The 22,408-nt window shown below is 37.6% G+C and overlaps 1 long non-coding RNA gene across 1 annotated transcript in view; it reads right to left on the bottom strand.

Annotated features, from left to right (window-relative positions):
- Positions 1-19,737, bottom strand: part of LOC108514892 (uncharacterized) — a 25,536-nt gene extending 5,799 nt beyond the window's left edge. The window contains exon 1 of the long non-coding RNA XR_001881369.1: positions 19,577-19,737. This is a non-coding gene — a long non-coding RNA (uncharacterized LOC108514892). The remainder of the gene's footprint in view (positions 1-19,576) is intronic.
- Positions 19,738-22,408: the final 2,671 nt, after the last annotated feature.

The following is a 22,408-nucleotide window of genomic DNA, read 5'->3' as shown; positions in this document are numbered from 1 at the left end:
TCTGATTCTTACTTTGGAAGCTTCCTCTCAGGGGTGTACTCCACCCTGTGAGGTGTGGGGTGTCAGACTGCCCCTAGTGGGGGATGTCTCCCAGTTAGGCTACTCAGGGGTCAGGGACCCACTTGAGCAGGCAGTCTGTCTGTTCTCAGATCTCAACTTCCGTGTTGGGAGATCCACTGCTCTCTTCAATGCTGTCAGACAGAGTCGTTTGTGTCTGCAGAGGTTCCTGCTGCTTTTGTTGTTGTTGTTGTTAACTGTGCCCTGTCCCCAGAGGTGGAGTCTACAGAGACAGGCAGGTTTCCTTGAGCTGCTGTGAACTCCACCCAGTTTGAGCTTCCCAGTGGCTTTCTTTACCTACTTAAGCCTCAGCAATGGCAGGCGCCCCTCCCCGAGCCCCGCTGCTGCCTTTCAGTTAGATCGCAGACTGCTCTGTTAGCAATGAGGGAGGCTCCGTGGGCGTGGGACCCTCCTGGCCAGGTGTGGGATATATTCTCCTGGTGTGCCCGTTTGCTTAAAGCACAGTATTGGGGTGGGAGTCACCCGATTTTCCAGGTGTTGTGTGTCTCAGTTCCCCTGGCTAGGAAAAGGGATTCCCTTTCCCCTTGCGCTTCCCAGGTGAGGCGATGCCTTGCCCTGCTTTAGCTCTTGCTGGTCGGGCTGCAGCAGCTGACCAGCACCGATTGTCCGGCACTCCCTAGTGAGATGACCCCAGTACCTCAGTTGAAAATGCAGAAATCACCGGTCTTATGTGTGGCTCACGCTGGGAGTTGGAGACTGGAGGTGTTCCTATTCGGCCATCTTGCTCTGTCCCCCCGGATCTCCTGAGTTTTGTACTCAATGGTTAAACTCTTTGTAATTCCATGTATGAACTATTATTTACTTTGCTAGTATTTATACCTTACTGCCAGCCTCTTAGTAATTCGAATAATATTATTATGTCCACCAGATAGAAAGAGAAAGGGTAGTAAAATGTTATCCAATTAGTTGTCTTTCCTACTTACCAGTAATATTCTGGGGGGAAAAAAAACAGTTATTATGGTATAAGCTTTTACATTTTTACTTTATATACTCTCAATATACAATGAAGAGATGAATATAAGTAAAAAGGCCTACTGTATTTGATCTTTGGATGACTTCACAACCAATAATTTTTTTTCACCTGAACTTCACATTTAAAACGATCAAGCATGAGAACTTAGAGAATACGCAGTTGCTCACTCCAAGTACTTGTAACAGTAGAATATTTATATATGTAAAAATGTGAAACTATTATTTATAAACTATCCCTTTTGTATATATAAGTCTCATCTGGTAATTATGCCCCAAACTCAGAAGAAAGTGTAATCACAGGCATACAAATATATAATATATTTATTTTTTATGTCATATTCATTTTCACAATGTTATTTTATTTGATAAATCAATTAAGCCGTTAATAAATACTATAGAAAATGAATATAATTTTATTTCTCTTAATGGATTATTTGTAGCAAAATAATATAATTTTGTTTGCAAAACAGTTATTTATAAGTATAATATATAGAGGAAATTGGTTGGAAATAAAGCAGTTATTTGCTATGAAACTTTTTAGATGTCACCCCTACCTAACTTGTAGAATTCTTGGTCTTTTGGAATGTATAGCACAGAGACCTTTATGAGAGATAATTCCATTACCTCTCTGTTTCAGATGTATTGTTTCAGGACAAGCAAGCCCCAAAATTGGAGTTTAGCCCAAAAGAGTTTTTGGCTTCACCCAGGAAAGAATACAAGGGCAAGCTGTTAGACAGCAATCTTTTATTGAATGATACTGCTCTTTGCAGAGCAAGGCTAACTCATAGGCAGTGCACCCAGATTTGCTAATGTATGGGCTCTTGGCAGCTGTACTTATACTCCTGTAAATCTACTTTCAATTATGTGCAAATTAATGGGTGAGTCAATGCAAATTGAGGAGCAGTTTACTTAAAACTTTCTAAGAAAGGGGCAGTAATTTCTGAGTTGTTGCTTTGGAAAATGGTAGTAACTTTTGGGCCATTGTCATGGCATTTGTAATTTGTCATGGCACTGGTGGAGTGGTGGGTGTGTCTTATGCCAGTGAGCAATGAGGGCAGCTAGAGATCATTTTCATTGCCATCTGCTTGTTATTGTCAGTTTCTTCATTTTGTCCTGGCTGGACAATTTTTTGTTTTGGTCATCAGGGTTGTGAACAGAATAAAAAGTCCTGCCAGTCTCTCACCTCATACAACTGAGTTCATAAGTTGTTCCTTCATGGATTTTTTTTTTTTTTTTTTTTTTTTTTTGAGACAGAGGTTTCACTTTGTTGCCCAGGCTAAAGTGCAATGGTGCCAATTCAGCTCCACTCCGCAACCTCCCGCCTCCTGGGTTCAAGGGAGTCTCCTGCCTCAGCCTCCCGACTAGCTGGGATTACAGGCATGCGCCACCACGCCCAGCTAATTTTGCATTTTTAGTAAAGATGGGGTTTCTCCATGTTGGTCAGAGTGGTCTTGAACTCCTATCCTCAGGTAATCTGCCCACCTCAGCCTCCCAAAGTGCTGGGATTACAGGTGTGAGCCACCATGCCCGGCCCCTTCACAGATTTTAATCATTGCCTCACAAACCACTACTCATTAAATTATTTATAAAAGAAAGAAGTTTAATTGACTCAAAATTCCACATGGTTGGGGAGGCCCCACAATTATGGTTGAAGGCGAAGGAGAAGCAAAGTCACCTCTTACATGGCAGCAGGCAAGAGAGCTTGTGCAGGGAAACTCCCAATTATAAAACCATCAGATCTCATGAGATTTATTCACTGCCACAAGAACAGTGTGGAGAAGCCACTGCCGTGATTCAGTTATCTTCACCTGGCCTCACCCTTGACATGTGGGGATTATTACAATTCAAGGTGAAATGTGGGTGGGGACACAGCCAAACTATATCAGGTATCAAGTCAAACTTCATTTTCTCTTGAAGGATCCCCTACTGACTCTCAGCTTTGTCAGTATCCAGTATATCACTATTTCTTCTCAGGAATTGAATATAACTATCTGATGTTAGAATACCATATTTATCTATTCTAATATTCATTGAATGTTATGTTTATTTGATTTACTTATGGTCCATCTTTCTCTCCATTTGAATGTTAGTTCTGTGAGAGCAAGGAACTCATTTGTTCTGTTCACTGTATATCCAAGACCAGTCACTGAGTAAATATTCAAAATTTTTTCTTCAAAAAAGTCAGCAAATTTCTGGGATCACCCCTGTCATGTATTCATAAAGACAAAGCTCATGCCCACAGTACTCAAATAAGCATTGTCACTCTGCCCATGACCTGTGATAAACTTTAATGGCAGGTATCCATAAGATTAAATGGCAGGTTCATTGTTTCCAGTCAAATCCATGCAGCATTTACTTTTGTCTAAAATATTCTATTGTTTTTTGTTGTGCTTTTTCAAAATTTTATAGTTTAGGAAATAAGTGACTCTTTGTTGAAGGATGACTAGGACAAACTTAACGTCTTCAGCTGGACCATGTTTCAGACAGGCTTCTTCCTGTTCTAGCTAGATCCCCTAGCCTCTCTTTCCTTAGAGCATTTACTTTAGAAAACTTTCAATGGAAAATCCTTTTTCTGCCCTTTGAGATGTAAATTTTTTTAAAAGCCTCTTATCCAGGACTGTCTTTTTCAAAGAACTGGGAGCCATCCCTTTGAAATATGATTATCAAGAATGATAGTGCCCCTATCTTCCAGTTCCTGTGAAAGCTAACTAGAGCCAGCCTTGCTCCAATTTGTAAAACTACTTCCTGTCTAGAGGGAGACTTGCTCCAATTTGTAAAACTACATCCTGTCTGAAGTTTACACAAATGGCCTGAAATATCCTCCTTCACCTCAGCTACTAATAATCCTGCTGTTAGTTAGAGCTGAATTGAGTTCAGACTCAGTTCTGGCTCCGTTCCCCTTCGACAACAGTGCTCAATAAACTCTTCCTTGCCTCTTTACCTTTCTCCAGAGCCATTTTTGCTTCAGCAGGTTGAATTAACTAATAGTAAAACACAGGGATCTTAAGTGGCATTTCAAAAAGTTTCAACAAATGTGTAAGTCCATGCAATCCCTATCCCTCTCTAGTTGTATAATATTCTCATCATCCCAGGAAGTTCCTTCTCATGTGCTTCCTCCCATAATCCAACTTCACAGAAACAACTGCTGATTTATTTCCACCATTATGACTAATTCCACATATTCCAGAAATGCATATGCAGGGATTTATACAGTATGTGTGTACTCTTTTCTTTCTGGGTTATTTTGCACAGCTTGATATTTTTGAGATTTATTCGTGCTGCTATTTATACCAGTAGTTCATGCCTTTGTATTAGTGAGTAGTATGCCATGGTGTGACTATATCTGTTGGTTGATAGATAGCTGTGGTTTCTCCAGTTGGGGGTTATTACGCATGAAGCTGCTGGGAACATTCCTATATAAGGCTTTTGTTTTGTAAACTTACATTTTTATTTTGGGGAGATGAATCCTTAGGAATAGAATTGGGTCATAAGAGAAAATGTAAGTTAAGCTGTTAAGAAACTGCCTAAGAGTTTCCCAAATTGCATTGCTTTACATTTTCACCAACAAAGTATGAGTTCTGGCTGTTTCACATCCTTTCCAACATCTAATGTCAGGCTTTTTAACTGGAATCATTTTAGGAAGCATGCTTAGTGGTTCAGTATAGTTTTAATTTGCCTTTCTCTGATAATTAATGTTAAGCACTCTTCTGTGTGCTTATTGACCATTTGGATAACTTCTTTTGTAAAATATCTACTTAATTTTTTCCCATATATTTAGTGGCTTCTTGGTCTATATATTACCTCTTTTATAGTAGTTGTTAGTACTCTGAATAAAAATTATTTGTCACATATATGCATAAAATATTCTCCTAAAACTTCCTCTAATACATCAATAACCCCCTTCTCTGTAGCCCCTCCCTTAACCTATCTATCCAACACACCATTCAGCTTCTAAACTTTCAACATACTCATGGATATTAGGTCTCACATACAAAGGCTCAGGTGGCCTAAACCCAGGTCACCTACCTTGGGCTCATCCTAACCCCTGTAGATTCAGAAAATCTGAGACAGGTCTCAGTTAATTTAGGAAGTTTATTTTGCCAAGGTTGAGGACACACACCAATGACAGTCTCAGGAAGTCCTGATGACATGTGCCCAAGGTGGTTGGAGTACAGTTTGCTTTTATGCATTTTAGGGATACATGAGACATCAATCAACTACATTTAAGAAATACATTGGTTTGGTCCAGATAGGCAGGACAACTCAAAGCGGGAGCTTCCAGGCTATAGTTAAATTTTTAACATTTTCTGGTTGACAATTGGTTGAGTATGTCTAAAGTCCTGGGATCAGTAGAAAGAAATGTTTGGGTTGCAATAAGAGGTTGTGGAGACCAAAGGTTTAAATTGCAGATGAAGCTTTTAGCTAGCAGGCTTCAGAGAGAACAGGCTGTAAAATGTTTCTTATCAGACTCAAAGTCTATGTTGATGTTAATGCCAGAGAGGTATAATGAGGCATGTCCAACCCCCACTTACCTTCATGGCCTGAAGCAGTCTTTCCGGTTAAATTTTAAGAGCCCTGAGTGAGGAGGAAGTCTGTTTAGATGGTTGGGGAGCCTTAGAATTATATTTTTGGTTTACATTCCCCCCCCTTCTGGACAAGATTTGCCAGAGGCAACTTCAAAGGCCAGCAATTTTTATTTTTATTAATAGCATTGCGAGGGTGGCAACACTGCCTGCCCTGGGTCCATCTTGTCCTTCAGTGGGACTCCCTATAGCCAAGGGCCTTAAGAGTCAAAAGATTTACAGCCAATTAATTGTCCTAGGCCAGATAGGAACGAATGTGGACAGGCATTCATTATCTTTTAAAAGTATTATTTTAAGTAAAAAGCCAATGAACAAAACCAAAAGGCAAAATTATAACACTGACTTATTTCTAACTTCTATGTCTTGAGCCACTGTAAGCTTGGCTTTTGTTACAGATATAGCAATTAGTTATATACAGACATAAGCATTCTTCTGAAAAAAGGAAATTATCCATATATAGATAGATTTATTTTCATAACTTATAACTGGATTATTGCACCCAGGAGGCTTTGTTATAAGGTATTTTTACCCTGTAAGTAAATATTTTAATTTAAAATATAAAATTTATTACTTTAATTCTATAGTAAGCAGAAAAATTATTTATGGTTGGGGTGGATGCAAAGGTGACACATAATAGTGTAGAAGGCAGCTAAATTTGTCTTACCAGCGGTTTAGGCATTTTTCAACCCCTTCTTGATTTGGAGGGTTTGACTTTGACCTAATTTCATCCCTCAAAACTGGCCCTTACAATCTTACGCGCCCACCTCTCCTGTGATAGTCTCTGAGCCTGAAGAAATGATGCTTTATTGTTTTAACAGCAGAGCATTCTCACTGAAACAGACCCAGGCCCAGTGGGAGGTCAAATGAGGGAGATTCATATATATGGTTCCATGATTTTTATTTCTTTGAAAGTAAAACAAGGAGACAGAAATAAAATTTGTAATTTGACAATTGTAAGAGTAATTTGTTTGTAAGAATGGAAAAAGGAACGTATTTCATTAGGTCACCCATTAAAAATATGAAGAAAAATTATAATCTGGTACTCTCTAGAGGATTATTATAGCCAATAAATAATGATTTAATCTGCACTCAGAAAAGTTAGGGCTGAAATTTAGTATTAAGTGTTATGCTTTTCCCTTGAAACAATTTCTCAAGTGGTTTTTTTTTTCTTTTTTAAGGGAGAAATTATAGCAAGACCAATTTGCATGCAAAATAAGTTTCAGGCGTATTATATTTGGCCTGGTTATTTTGCATTGAATGCAGCAAGAATTGATTGGCCATATAGGATTTCTTTAAGTTGGCCTTGCCTGAACTTTACCTAAAAATATGCTATTTTAGTTAAAGTCTTGGTAAAATAATCAATGTCTCCAAGTATTCCAAAAGACTCTTATTGAACTTATGCAGATAACTATATTGTTATAAAATTACAATATGAATTTTAGAACTCAGAGAGAAAGGTAAATTTGCTTACAAAAACGTAGTTTACCCAAATAACTTTCAAAAAAAAATTTTATTTGACTCTTCTTTAACCAGAGCAGCAACTTTTAAAGCAAGATGTTTGTTTGCCTTGGAAAAGCCATTTACAAACCAAACAGCTCATGAGACCTGTCTGCTAGGCATTGTAGAATTTAGTAGCTCCTCATAATTAGAACTAGGAAAGAGGCTTTCTGTTCATTAGGCAGCAAGATTTTATGTAAACCATTTTTATTTTATTATGGAACACTCTTTTGGGAAACATGATTTCCATTAGCATAGGGGTAGTTTCATTTAATATTCCATTGCAAGGCAGTAAATGCCCCAAATAGAAATTCTCTAGTTCAGTCTTTGTCACTGAAAAATACTCACAGATTTTGCCATGAGCCCCAATAAAAGCTCCACATAAAGGGCTATGCAATGGAGGATTTGTCTCAACTAGCACTCCAGCTTTACCCTATATTTTGTGGGCTTAGGCAATTTACTAGTTCCTATTTAGCATGTGCAATTAACATTTCTTAAAAGAACAGATTTATATGCCTTCATTTTATAGAATGAGACTGGGGAAACATCCCTCAGTTAGATATAGTACCCATTTCCATAAGACTTTTAAGTAAAGGGATTATAATTACCTTACATAAAGCTTATTTAAACATTTTAAATTTCATAATTCTATTAACCTGTATGTTATTATGTTCTGGTCCCACAATTGTTTTTTAAATCTCCAGACTATTTTATCTTTTCTGGTGAAAACAAAGGATTTAGTTTCTTAGCAGGGAGTTGCATTTATAAGACCCATAAGGGACAGTAAAGTTGATAAGGCTCCTTAAACAGTCCTGTGATTCCTGTGGGAGGGCACCTATGTAAAAAGAGGCCTGCTTAACCCCCACATTTATCATGATCTGGGTAACAGGCATATTTGATGGGAGGGTATCCCAGTTATAAAGCTAGTCTAACATGGCTTGCATATGAAGCATATTAACTACTTCATCTAGGGTGCTTTACTTGGTATTTGTAGGGAGAGTTGGGTAGTCCTCTTTTCAGAGAAAACGGACCTTACAGTGACATTTATCTGACCCACTAGGGTGATTGAGTTTTCAGGAATAACGCCCTGTGCTTTGGGATCACATATACTCATCAGTGATTGTTCAGTAATGAGCTGTGGATTCTGTATTCATCCAAACAAGGTCTTAAATTCTGTAGCATTTAAAATTAAATGGTTATTTACATAACCTTAAAGTGGTTTATCTCCTTAAAGTGGTTATTTTACAATCCACTATAGCAAAGTTTTTTTTAAAGAAGCTGAATGATGCCAGTCTATAAAATGGAACAATTACTTTACATTATATCCTGTGGTTTTTAAATAGTTACTTGATTTTATCCTTCCCACATACTGACTATTTTCTTGGTAGCTACAGAGCTCAAAGTTAACTTTCGTTTCCCTGGTTTTAAAAAAAAAAATCATGTAGTTTTATTTGTATAATTTACTTTATTATAAAGCAACTCTTAAATAGTTTCTTACCCCCAAAAAACTTATATTTTTTAAAAATCGACATCCTTGTGTTTTATAGAATTTTACCAAAAGCATATTTTATGCTTCTACTATTTTAATTCTTTAGTAACTCAAATTTACAGTGGAAAAAATACTGCAAGTGTTTAACATGACTTTATGATTTTAAATTACTGGAGAGTTTTGACATTAGATTTACCAAATTAATTTTACCAAAGATTGCCAATGTCGTGTGAATTAAAAGGCACCTGGGCTAGCTTCTACCTATCTGATAAGCACTTACTTTTTTAAAGTTATTCTATTAGAGTTATTTTATGTAGTTTGGCAGTGAAATATCACTTCCACATGACACATAAAAACAGATATAACAGGCATGCAGAGTGTAAGGAATGTCCAAAAGATACTTTATTTGCCTGTTTTCAAAAGATGTTTCTCCCTTTAGGTAATTAGTAAAAGTTACAGGAGCTGGGTCAAAGCTTTTTGAAAAGAGAAAGTGTGGCACTTTTGAAAAGAGAAAGATTCTATCAATCTGAAGAATATTAGAGGTAGATTTTAGAATTTAAAAAGTTTAAAACTTCTTTGCATTAAAATAAGTTGATAATTTGTAATAACAATTTGTTTTAAAACCAATTAGTTTAGTATTAGTACATTTTTAAATATCAAAATGCATCTCTAGAAAGACTATTATATTTCCATTTTTAATCATAGCCAACTGAATTATATACCACCCCTTTAAACTTCCTCTTTTATAACCTTACTATGACTTATATAACCATTCGCACATGCTTAGGATTTCTATTTTGCTAAATAAACCTTTTTCTTGAACAACCTACGTCTTTCACTTTTAAGGGCACCAATTCACCACATAACATTCTTCTTACATAAAACTTACTTTCTTTTACCTTCTTTACCAACACAAATACCTCTTTATATTTTAAACTTTCTTTATATTTTTCCTGATTCCTTTACTTTGCTTTACATATAACCTTAATAGATTTGAATTAGAACAAAGTATTTACCCTTTTAATAAGAACATTTTCCAAATTTTAAAAACGTTTTCACACTTGGAAACTACCAAATACTATAATCAATTAATAACCTTAGATCCTAAATCATGAGAAGTTTGATTACACGGTATTTATTCAATTACATTTACCTGATTCAATTATTTAATAGTTTACCTAGGTTATTTATAAAAAACTGTGATAGCCAATATTTAAAGTTATTTTCCTATTAAACATTTTTATGGCTGTGAATTTTAGGTATTTTACTTAAGTAAAAAAAGTTATGCTTAAATGTAGGGGTATTTATTCCAGTATCTCAGGATTTGGCTGTTTTCATTAAGCAAACAATATTTTATAAGCATACACAAGCAAAAATCATTCTGCCTTGGGCTGGGTTTTATATTTTTATAATCCTTATGGCAAATCTTATAGTATTCTGCAGGGATAAACAGGAAATCATTTGATTAAAAAATGCTAACTAAATGTTAACAATTATTAAGACATTGCTAATATTATTTTAGCAATAATTTTGAGCCATCTTATTTATTAAAGAGTTAAGTCATGTGAACTTGAAAAGCATTTGACTAGTCTTTTGTTAAGCACTTTTATTTTTTGAGACAATTAGAGATCTTTTATATATTTTTAGTAATGAAACTGTGTACACAACACATAAATACATAGATGTATTTAGGCATGCTGATAGAAGTACATTTTATAAATTAATAAAGACCACATTTTTTTCCTTAGACTTTCAAATTCTTGATAACCATTTTCACAACCCTAGGCAGTTGTCAGCTAAATAACCTTAAATTTGCATATTAAAGGAAATGACTCAGGTGAAAATCAAGTAGCAAAATTTATATCATAAGTTACAGAGGGAAAAGTCTGGTGTTGTTAGAGAGAGATGATTTTATTGTTTTAGCCAAATTAAACATAATTTTATTTAGATAGGGACTACCTATCTTTTAAATGGATCTCTGAGCTCTGGGCAGAGCCCACGTTGAATCCTGGGTTTCCAGAAAGGGAAAATTACTTTGAAGTTAGACCACATGATACTTTTACAGTGGACTTAATTTTTTTTTTTTTTAACAGAGACATTTCTAAGTGTTTAAACTGCACTCTTCCTTAAGAATCCCCAGAGTAGCCTCTGTTGCAATAGATATTAATGAAGAAAACAGAATTGAGTTAACTGAGAAGAAAATAAAATATGCTGAAAAAAAGAAGACAAGGTCCTAGGAAAATAAAACAAAACCTGAAAGCCTTTTAAATACAAACATAGACACATATACATATACACACACATATCTTGGATGTAAGCTTTAATTAAGCTGACTTATAACCATTGGGCTTCTTTTACATATATAGATATCTATCTATCTATCTATCTATATTAATCAAGTCTTGAATAGAGTTTTCAAGCCCAATGGGAAAAAGACCAAAACAGCAACAAAAACAGAAACAAACAACACCACCAAAAAAAAAAACTGTTAAGCAAAACAAATAATCACACAACTTTTATGATTACTGAACACTCTAATGGTAAGGAGAAATTAAGACCGACTGGTGGTTAGCCAACATTAGCCAAGACAAACCCCAGTTCACTTACTTACCTAGGGATGGGTTTCAGGCTGTAGACTGCTCTTTACCATCATAGAAGCATGAAAACAAAACAAAACAAAACAAAACTCATCTTCCTTGTTGGAAGTGAGTGTAAACTCCACAAAGAGGTTATTTGCCTTACAACCTCATGGAATCAGGAAAACTTGGCTTCCTTGTTGGAAGCAAGTAAAACTCCAAAAAAAAAAAAAAAAAAAAAAAAGAGGAGCTACACAATAAAATAATCTTTAGATTGCTACCAAATTTCTGGAGATCAAGGATTCTCTAGAGGGAGTGCTCTCAGACCTCAGCAAATTGTAGTATTGGTTTGAGCCATAAAGTTAGCTCATGCTGGTACCAGTACCAATAGGAGATTCGTAAAAGATCTGGGGCATCTTCACTCAATCCCTCTGTGGTTACCAAATGTAGACCCAGAAAATCTGAGACAGTTCTTATTAATTTAGGAAGTTTATTTTGCCAAGGTTGAGGACACATTCCATGACATAGTCTCAGGAAGTCCTGATGACATATGCCCAAAGTGGTTGGGGTGCAGCTTGCTTTTATACATTTTAGGGAGACATGAGACATCAAGTACATTTAAGAAATACATTGGATCGGTCCAGAAAGGTGGGACAACTCAAAGAGGGGGCTTCCAGGCTATAGGTAAATTTAAAAGTTTTCTGGTTGACAATTGGTTATGTCTAAAGACCTGGGATCAGTAGAAAGAAATGTTTGTGTTGCAATAACAGGTTGTGGAGAACAGTTTTATTATGCTGGTGAAGCTTTTAGCTAGCAGGCTTCAGAGAGAACAGGCTGTAAAATGTTTCTTATCAGACTTAAAGTCTGTGTTGATGTTAATGCCAGAGAGGTATAATGAGGCATGTCTGACCCCCACTTCCCTTCATGGCTTGAACCAGTCTTTCCAGTAAATTTTAAGAGCCCTGAGTGAGGAGGAAGTCCGTTTAGATGGTTGGGGGACCTTAGAATTTTATTTTGGTTTACACCCCTAATTCTCAGGCCATACCATTCTGACAAAAGCTAATTCGAGACATGTCCCTTCCTTACACAAAGAAAACCTCTTCTCCTTCTTGGGTCTTCTAGGATACTTCCAGCTGTGAATTCCCATCTTCACTTTACTGACCAAGCCGCTCTACATGGCATCATGTGGGTCCATCCTAAAAACTCTGGACCCAGCTTCTCCCTTTAACTCCCATTTCAATAAAACTGAAAAATGCTCTTTTAATGGCCCCAGCACTGGGACTACTCAACCCCAACAAGCACTTTACTCTGTATGTTTATTCCGACCAAGGCCTTGCTCTTGGGCTACTCTGTCTGACATACGGCAGTGCCTCACAAGCCACTACCTATCTCTCCACACAACTGGACTCTGTCCTCCAAGGTTGGCCACCCTGTTTAAGGATTTTGGATGTGGGCATGCTGCTGGCTTCAGAAGCACAAAAACTAAGCATCTGCTAACACATTACTGTTGCATCTTCTCATAACCTACAGGAACCCATGAGCCATTGCTCCCTCCTTTCCCTACTGCCATCCTGCCTACAGCAAATACATGCCTTACTCATAATCAACCTTTAGTCACCTTCCAAAGATGCAAAGCTCTCAACCTGGCCACCCTCCTTCCTATGAGTACCTCCCACTCTGAACTCTCTCACTCTTACTTGGACCTTTTAGACTCCCTTCCTTTACCTTTCCAGCATATAGCAGAAAGCCCTAACCTGGGACACCTATATGGTTTATTAATGGAAGCGCTTTTTAAGGAACCACATCCTGCAGTGGACTACACCATCACTGATAAAAAATGGATTCTTGGAGTCCAACCTCCTCCCATCCCATACCACCTCCCAATAAGTGGAACTAGTTGCCCTAATCAGGCCCTCACCCTAGCAAAAGGAAAGAGGGTTAATATGTACACTGACTCTAAGTATGCATACTATATCCTATGTTCTCATGTCCTAATCTGGCAGGAAAGAGGTTTTCTAACCACCAAAGAAACCCCCATATTAAATGGTAGGTTAATACGTAAGCTGCTGGAGGCAGCTAAACTACCACTAGGGATTGCCATTATCCATTACAAAGAACATTAAAAGGCTACAAACACCATTGCTAAGAGGAACACCTTGGTGGATTCGGTAGCCTAGCAGGCAGCTCTTATAATCCCTGACTACTATCCATTTTTTCCCAGCATACACCCTGTATATACCCAGGAGGAACAAACCTCTCGCCCAGGCTGGCACCATTCAGGAAGGAGAATGGTTCTACCTCAATAACAAAATTCTCCCGCCTAAGTCCCAGGAACCCTCTGTTCTTTCATATATACACAACCATTTCTACGCCACTTACTGCCTGCTACTCCAGCTCTTAAAAACTTATGTACATTTTCCCACTATGGCTGCCAATCTCAAAGGTATTACTAAGGCCTGTTCCATTTGCACTCAAACTTCCCCTCGGGGAACCATGAGGCCCCTCCTTTCCCCACTCACCAGGCCCAAGTACACCTGTCAGAACAGGACCGGCAAATCAACTTCACCCACATGCCCCCTGTAAAACTGGTCCAGTATCTTCTGACAATAGTAGATACATCCTCTGTATAAAAAAACTTCTCCTACCGCCCCCAAAAAGGCACACACTGTCACTTCTATTCTCTTTACTCATTATTCCCCAGTTTGAACTCCCCTCTTCCATCCAGCCAGATTATAGGCCAGCGTTTGTTTCATAGGTTAACCAACAGCTGGCAGAGGCTCTAAACATCAAATGAGTCTTCCATATCCCTTACCACCTCCAATCTTCAGGTAAAGTTGTACTGGCCAATGCCTTTTAAAGCAACAACTGACCAAACTCTCCCTAGAGGTTAAGATGGCCTGGACTTTACTTCTCCCATTGATCCTCATGTATTTACAAGCCATTCCCTGCAAGCCCCTCAGCCTAAGCCCATTTGAACTCATGTACAGGTACCCCTTTATCCTCCAGATTCTCTCTCTATTCCCCTCCTGTCTATATGGGGTACTTGGCCAGCATTACACTTTATTAAACATCTAATAAAACAGTACACTAATGCTTACTTCCCAAGCCTGAAGGCTGATCTTCTGAATACTCCTCCCAGTCCCTGCAACCTGGAGACTGAGTCTGGATTGCAGACTCCTCCTCCCCTCTCCAACCTGAGTAAATGTGTCCTCACCAAGTTATCCTAGCTATTCCTATGGTGGCAAAGCTAGCAACTTTTCTACAATGGATACACCATTCCAAACTAAAAAGAGCATCAGACCCACATCCAAAAATTTCCTTACCCCAAAGATATTCTTCCTCCCTCAAATCACTGCACTTAACAAGAATTCCAGAGGTTGCCAGCCCTAAAGGTTCTGGCCCATAACACGTTCCATCTCCAATTTTAAATCTTTCATTCTGTACCTTGTTTCAGATCTTTCCTGATACCCCTTTCCCATGTCCCTAAACAGTCCACTTCAATTTCTCACACTAATCCAGGAGTTATGATTGCAAGTCACCTTCCAAAATTTCACTCCTACTCAAATCTTCCTTTTCTCCTTTTGTCTTCTTTGTTTTTGAGATGCTCTAAGTCCCCACCCCCAACCTTTGATAGTTGGGCACCCTTTGCCAACCTAATGCACTACCTCGTTAGTCAAGCCCAGTCACCCCTCTCCTCTAGCTGCTGAATATGCCTATCCACACAAACCCAACAGTTTCCTGCCATCCCCATGGACTTATGCAACTGGACCCGGTCTAGCATGACCCGATACCTCATATAAGGCTGTTCCATTTTCAGAAACTTTATATTCCTTCAGTCATCTAGACACCTTCCCACCACATTTTGTTCTTTTCAAAACCATAAATGCAGGTTTGTATGATCCTATGACTCCTTACTCCTGGTCTATCCCTAATATAGGAAAATTTCCCCAGACCACCCATTGGAAGTCTCATTTCCACCCAGACATCACTCACAGCTCAGGTCCTTCTCTGCTTTTGCAGATCTTTCTCCAACCCCAACCATGGGACTCCGGTGGGCAGTCTACCTCCATCCCTGTACAACTTTATCCTCACTTTCAACCCATCTCAGGATCATCAAATCACCAAATAAATCACTGAACAGGCTCTTCCTCAGCCTTCAAAAATCTACTATGATTTTTCTGCCCCCCTTCCATCTCAGCACCCACTTCTTCTATCTCCTCCCCACCTCTCTGTATAAGTGACACTCACATGTACTCGGAACTCCATTGGAGGGAATACAATAACTCCTATCTCTCATGCTTCCTCTTGCCTAGCCCTTATTCCAACTAACAGTGACTGTTAGTGAACAAAATCCATTATTTCCTTTTTTTTTTTTTTTTACAAAATCACACTTCCTTCACTCCTTCCCCCACTAACATACCTTATCAGCCACTCACCAGAGCTGCCCTTGAAGGTAACTTTTCAATATGGGAGAATAAGAACAATGTCCAAGAGGGTGTAGGGAAAATGGCTGTGCTTCAGTCAGGAGTAGACTGAGGCAGATATCTGGTACAGCATGACACAGCAGGTTTGGAGTGCAGGCGCACAAACCCCTGCACTGTGTAATCACATTTATGTAGCCATTTAATGTAACCTGTTTGTGTGAGCTCATATCTGGCTTTGAGCCTCTTTTGTCTGTGAGATATATACCTGCACTGCTGACCCTGTAGGAGACAGACGGAATAAAGCCAGGTCCCAACTGCTTACAGTGCCTCTAGTGTTCTTTCAGCTACCTGCCACCCATCCACCAGCTCCCCTCAGGCCCCAGCTCCAATTGGAACCTGACAATTGATGTAGTTATCAGGATACAGAACGGTGCTGCTAGGATGGGCTCTGAAGAAAACATGGGTGGTGGTGGATGGGTCCCCTGTGAGTATGGAGAAGGCACTGAAGCACCTGGAAGCACAGAGCACTGAGAAGGAGCATGCCTTTGCCAGCAGAGTTGGATGGGCATTTTTGACTGCACTACAGGAAGTGCACACTCAGTCCCTGTGGGATGCAGCACAGGTAAGAGATTTTCAGGTACAAGCAGAATACCTGGAGACCCAGATACACAGCTTGGAATGCAAATTAGGGACTGCCGTCCTCACTCCGTGTGGGATGCCACATACATGAGGTGACTACTGCCATGGCAGCCCTAGGGGAAGCAGAGGGCCATCGGTGGGACTGGGGATATGTGCCATAAAAAAGGGAAAGGCATGCTTTTTGCAGGGGGCCACCTCATGGGACAAGAAGGGGCCCCAGCAGGTTACCCACATGCAGATGTGGCCTGATTTGATTTTGGCTGGGGTTGCCAGAGGGAAAATTGATAGACAACCCAATGAAGTGCTGTTAACTTTGTGGAGGCAATTGTTCCTGAAGCAGCAATTCCAGCAAATGCTCAAAGGGAGGCAGGATGATGCTGCTCAACCCAGTCCTGCCCAGCTGCTCCAGCTCAAGGACTACTTGCAGACGGGTGGCAGTATAGAGCTATTTGGTTTGATTAGGGAGCTGGCCAAGGTGCCCGCCTTGGGGGGACACCAGTTGACTGAAGGCTACATGTGGAATTGGCAATCCACTGGTGAGCCCTAGACCTGCTAGCCACTGAGAAAGGGGGCACATGTATATATCTCTGAGAAGAATGCTGTTTTTATGTTAATGAATCTGCCGTTGTTCATGACGCAGCCTGCAGGCTCCTTGATAGAGCCACAGAAATCCAATGTCAAGCCACAAACTCCTAGTAGCAAGGGTCATCCCTTCTAAAATGGATGCTGTGGGTTGCCCTTTTCTTTGGGCCCCTAACCTTTTTCCTTCTGTTACTAACAATTGGCCAGTGCATACTTAACATTATATCTCACTTCATCTCCCAAGGCTGAACTCTCTTATCCAGGCAGCTACCCAGAAACATATTGATACTGTCCTCCTCCTCCAAGTCCATTGTCAGTGCCTCCAGGAAAGTGAATCTGAAGTCGGACACTTACCACTTCTAAACCTGAATCCTGATTACAATACCCCTATTTGGAAGGAAGCAGCCATGTCCCCTTCCTTTTATACCAAAGTAAAGGACAGGAATGTTAGCCCAAGCTTCACCATCTTGTAGACTCCCACCATTTTACATACCTTGGATGGAGTGAAAAATTCCACTGGGGCCTGGGCCATGAGAAACATCCTGTTGGGCAGGTCTCAGGCCTAATGGCTTGACCACTGGAAATTTCTCTCTTATCAGTAGCTACCCACACCACCCCATCCCGTTTTGCAACACTCCCCTACTCCCATCCAGACCTATACTGCCCTCGTCTATAAGCTGGGCTTGGGCTCTGGCACTCACTGGTGTCCCCCTCTGCAAGTATCTTCCTCCAACAAACCTGTGTAGCTGTGGAGCTGTGCCTCCCACCCCTTGTCTCTGTCTCTTTTTCATCCTAACAATTATAAGCCTATATCCTGTCTTCATTCCTGTGGCTTTAATGTAATAATGAAATTCAGATGTAGTGAGTACTAGAACTCAGTTCCTCCATTTCAAGATTTTTGGCTATTCTAGTCTTTTTACATTTCTGTATGTTTTACAGACCATCTTGTCCATTTTTACAAAAAAAACAAGCAAGCTAGGATTTTCATATGGATTGTACTAAATCTATACCCCAATTTGAGGAGAGTTAGATTTAATAATATGGTGTCTTCCAATACATGACTGTGATATATATCTGTATTTATTTAGGTCTTCTGTAATTTCTCTCAGCAATGTTTCCAACTTTGCAGTATGAAAGAAGAGAGACATTTGGTAGACAAGTAGACATTTGCTAAATGTCTAATTATATTATGGTTTTAGAAACTATTTTAAATAATATCATAGTTTTATTACATTTTCCAATTGTTCATTGTTACTATATAGAAAACAATAGATTTTATATTTATTTGGTATTTTAAGACTGCTAAATTCACCTAGTAATTATGATATTTTTTGGTAAATTATTTAGGATAGTCTATACAGACAACTATATCATCTACATTTTTCTTGTTATCTATTGCAACTTAATTCTCTGTCAGCTAACCAGTCAAGCATGAAAGCCATCCTGTGTCTATTCTTTTACAGAGTAGAGATAGTCATTTTTAGTATTTAGTTCATTCATTTTCTTTGCAAACTCTGCTCTCTGATGACCTTAGAAGAAAAAACAAGGTTTTTTTAGTTGGCTTAGTCTCATTATTAGGGTAGGAAAAAATTCTCATTTGAAAATTTCTCCAGCTTAAGAGGAAGCAGAAATACTCTTTATATTGTGGTTCTTTGTAATTATAAAATCAATTTTATGTTTATTATTTTAAAAGTTTGTACAAATACAAAGAATAATTAATTTTATACTCATGGTCTCACCACCAAAATTAAAAAAAAAAATCCTCATTATGCCATTAGTTAATTTTGGAAGATTAAAGCATTTTAAATAAAATCAAAGAACCACAAACCTGTCCTCACTCCACCCTCCCTTTGTCCTCTTATTCCCAGAGATTTCATTGCCATAAATTTACTGTGTATTCACCTCACACTTTAACCACAAGTATGAAACAATGAAAACGAATATTACTTCTAAAATTCTGCTAAACAGTATCACAGTGTGCAAATCACTGTTTTCAAAAATGATACTTTTCAAGATTTATGTTCATATATAGATCTAATTCATTTTAACATATATTACACTCTATGATAAATACATTTTAATTTATCAATTATATATGATATACATTTAGATAATTTCCTTTCTTTCCTTTCAGGGAGCTACAATATGCAACATTTTATGAATTTTCTGAAACACATGTATTAGAGTTTCTTCAGGGTCCATACCAGTCTAATAGGAATTTTCTGTGATAATGCGACTGTTCTATGATCTGTGCTGCTCAATATGGTCTCCATTAGGAACAGGTGGTTTCTGAGCACTTGAAATACCGCTAGTGAGATTGAAGAAGTACATTTTTAATTTTATTAATTTTAAATAAACAATTTAAATAGCTACATGTGGCTACTGTCTACCGTATTTAGAGAGTACAGGTCTATTCCAAGGAACAGAATTATTAGATAATCACGTATGCATATTTAAGCATTACTAGCTAATATAGAATTGCTCTCCAGAGTAGACTCCAATGTCTTGTTTTCAACTGGCTATAATATGCAATGATCTATTCCCCCATCTCCTTGGCTATATACTTAGTTTTATTAGTTTATACATTTTTTAGATAATTTTATGAGTATAAAATAGTATCTCATTAACGGTTGATCTGTAATTCCCTGTGTGGTGCTGTAATACTCATACATCTATCAAGGACTCTTATTTCCTCCCTTTGAAATTATCTACTTATTTTTCCTTTGGAAGATTTACCTTTTTTCATTGTGGGAATTCTTCATAAACTTGTCATTTTACTTGATAAAATGGTCATACTTAAAAGTCTGAGATTTCTCATTCACTTGAACTTTGTAGTCTTTTGTTACATAGTTGTTTAAATTGTTGAAATGTATCTATATTTTCCCTCACTGTTTCAAGTATTAGTGCCTTTCCTAAGAAATCATTTCCTATTATGATGTCACAAACGTATTTTGCTAGGTTTACTGGGAAGATACACTAGTGGGGATAGTTCTGTGTATACAGTGATTAAGCACACAGGTTCTGAAGCCAGTCTGCTTCTTTCAAAATCACCTCATTGGTTTTGAAGAATCAGGTAGTTAGTCAACTCGGTGTCTCAGTGCCTTTGTCTGTAATGATAAAAGATAGAAATGACACTAATAATAATAATACTTTCCTCACAGAATTGTTCTGAGTTTTACACCTGTTAACAAAATGAAGGAGTTAGTACAACATTCAGCATGCTATGTTAGCTATTATCATTGTAAATGTTTAGCTGTGTTTTCTTTTTTTGTTTGGTTACTGTACATATATTATATGATGATGAATCTGTTCTATCATCTTTCACATGCATATCCAAATGACCAAACATCCTTCATTGAACAATGTACATATTTTTCATCTTGAGTTTGTCTATATAATTCTAGATATTCTTTTCTGTTCCATTGCTTTCTCTATTTTTGTGCCAATACCATGTCATTTTATTTAGCATAAACTACACCAGGCCTTGAAGTTCTGTTCAGCAAATTTTCTGTGTTCTTAAGTTTTGTGTCTTAAAATTGTTTTGGCTACTTAATCCTTATAATTCTGCTTATTAGCATTGCATCAGTTTGAGTTTTGTAATGATATGAATTTGTAAAAAGATATTTATGATATCAGTATTCCTCACCATAGAATATTCATTCATCTTTAGTTCATTTTGATGACCTTCAAAAGTTGTTTAACTTTGTATATACGTTGTTAAAAATACTCTCTTAGGTTTCTTTTGCTATTTAAAGTAGGTTTATACTGAAATTATAATTTTAATTGTAATGTATGTAGAAAATTATTATAGTTGTATGTTGACCTTTTCTACAGGAATTAATGCTTACAGCCAGGATGAACATCCCATTGGGTTGCAGCAGTATCTGGTTGTACTGAAGCTTTATTACTGGCACCTGAAATGTTTCATTTTTTTTCTTTCTAGCTCAGCAATGCATTTAATTTTTTAAAGATATGGTTTATACTATGTTCTTCCCAAAAGAGAAGATAATTATGTTGGTTTGGGTCCATTCTTTCATGATGTTTGAACTTAAATTCTCTGTATAAATTTTAAAATTATTGATTCACATTCCATGAATAACTGAAGATTTCATTTTCTTTCATAAATGTGTAAATACTTTGTAGCTATCTTTTCAATATTGAATGTTCTCCTCATTAAAAATAATATGTTCCAAATCATATAGATTTACTTGTTCATAAATGACATTTTGTTCTAGTTATTTCCTAGTTAATATTTTTTAATTATTGTATATTTTCCATCTACTAAAGTGTAACTTGGTTATTTCTGATGGATAAGAAGAATGAATTTTTTTAGATGTAAATCTTCAATCCAATGTATTTGGCCACAGAAATGTGAGCTAACAAATATATACTGTTTTAAGTTATTAAGTTTGTGATAATTTGTTATGCAGCAATAGAAAACTAATACAACTGACCTGCTTCTAACTTTAACAAGAATAAGTCCAAAGCTCTACAATTATGTCAGATGTTTGCTTTAGGATTCTAGTAAATATATTTTATCAAATTAAGAAACATTGTTTCTGTTTCTCATTTATGATTATTTAAATTAAAAATCAATGTAGAATTATGTTTAATGCTTTTCTACATCTGTAATATCATATAATATTTCTCTTTGAATATGTTACTCTGGATATTAGCAGTGTTTCATTTTGTAATACTGAATCTGCCCTGCATTTCTGGATCATGATTACATTTCTATTATTCTATGTTAAGCTAATAATATGTACTCATCACTTATCTCTAGAATCTAACTATGATGCATATTTTCTCTTAGTTTTATATCTTACTGGACATTATTTGAATCATCTTAAGGCACCGGGCAGAGGTACTTAGACAGGTATGCTCAGGTTGATATCCCATCCAGAAGTTGTAACTATTTTCTTGTTGAAGTTTATCTTTGCCCAAGAGCCTTAAAGTAAATGAAAACTGTAGCAAGATGCTGTCATAGGTTGGGGTTTTTTTTTTTTTTTTTTTTTCAGTGTTGTTAAAGTTCCAGGGTACATGTGCACAACGTGCAGGTTTGTTACATATGTATAATGTGCCATGTTGGTGTGCTGCACCCATTAACTCATCATTTACATTAGGTATACCTCCTAATGCTATCCCTCCCTGTCCCCCTTCCCCATAATAGGACCCGGTGTGTGATGCTCCCCTTCCTGTGTGTAAGTGATCTCATTGTTCAATTTCCACCTATGAGTGAGAACATGTGGTTTTCTGTTCTTGTGATAGTTTGCTGAAAATGATGGTTTCCAGTTGCATCCATGTTCCTACAAAGGGCACGAACTCATCCTTGTTTATGGCTGCATAGTATTCCATGGTGTATATGTGCCACATATTCTTAATCCAGTCTGTCACTGATGGACATTTGGGTTGATTTCAAGCCTTTGCTATTGTGAATAGTGCCGCAATAAACATGCGTGTGCATGTGTCTTTATAGCAGCATGACTTATAATCCTTTGGGTATATACCCAGTAGTGGGATGGCTGGGTCATATGGTATTTCTAGTTCTAGATCCTTGAGGAATTGCCA

The sequence above is a fragment of the Rhinopithecus bieti genome, unplaced genomic scaffold (genome assembly GCF_001698545.2).
Source record: "Rhinopithecus bieti isolate Rb0 unplaced genomic scaffold, ASM169854v2 scaffold_1558, whole genome shotgun sequence".
NCBI classification, from domain to species: domain Eukaryota; kingdom Metazoa; phylum Chordata; class Mammalia; order Primates; family Cercopithecidae; genus Rhinopithecus; species Rhinopithecus bieti.
Note: the sequence above shows the minus strand (reverse complement) of the source record. Positions and strands in the feature narration are given on the sequence as shown.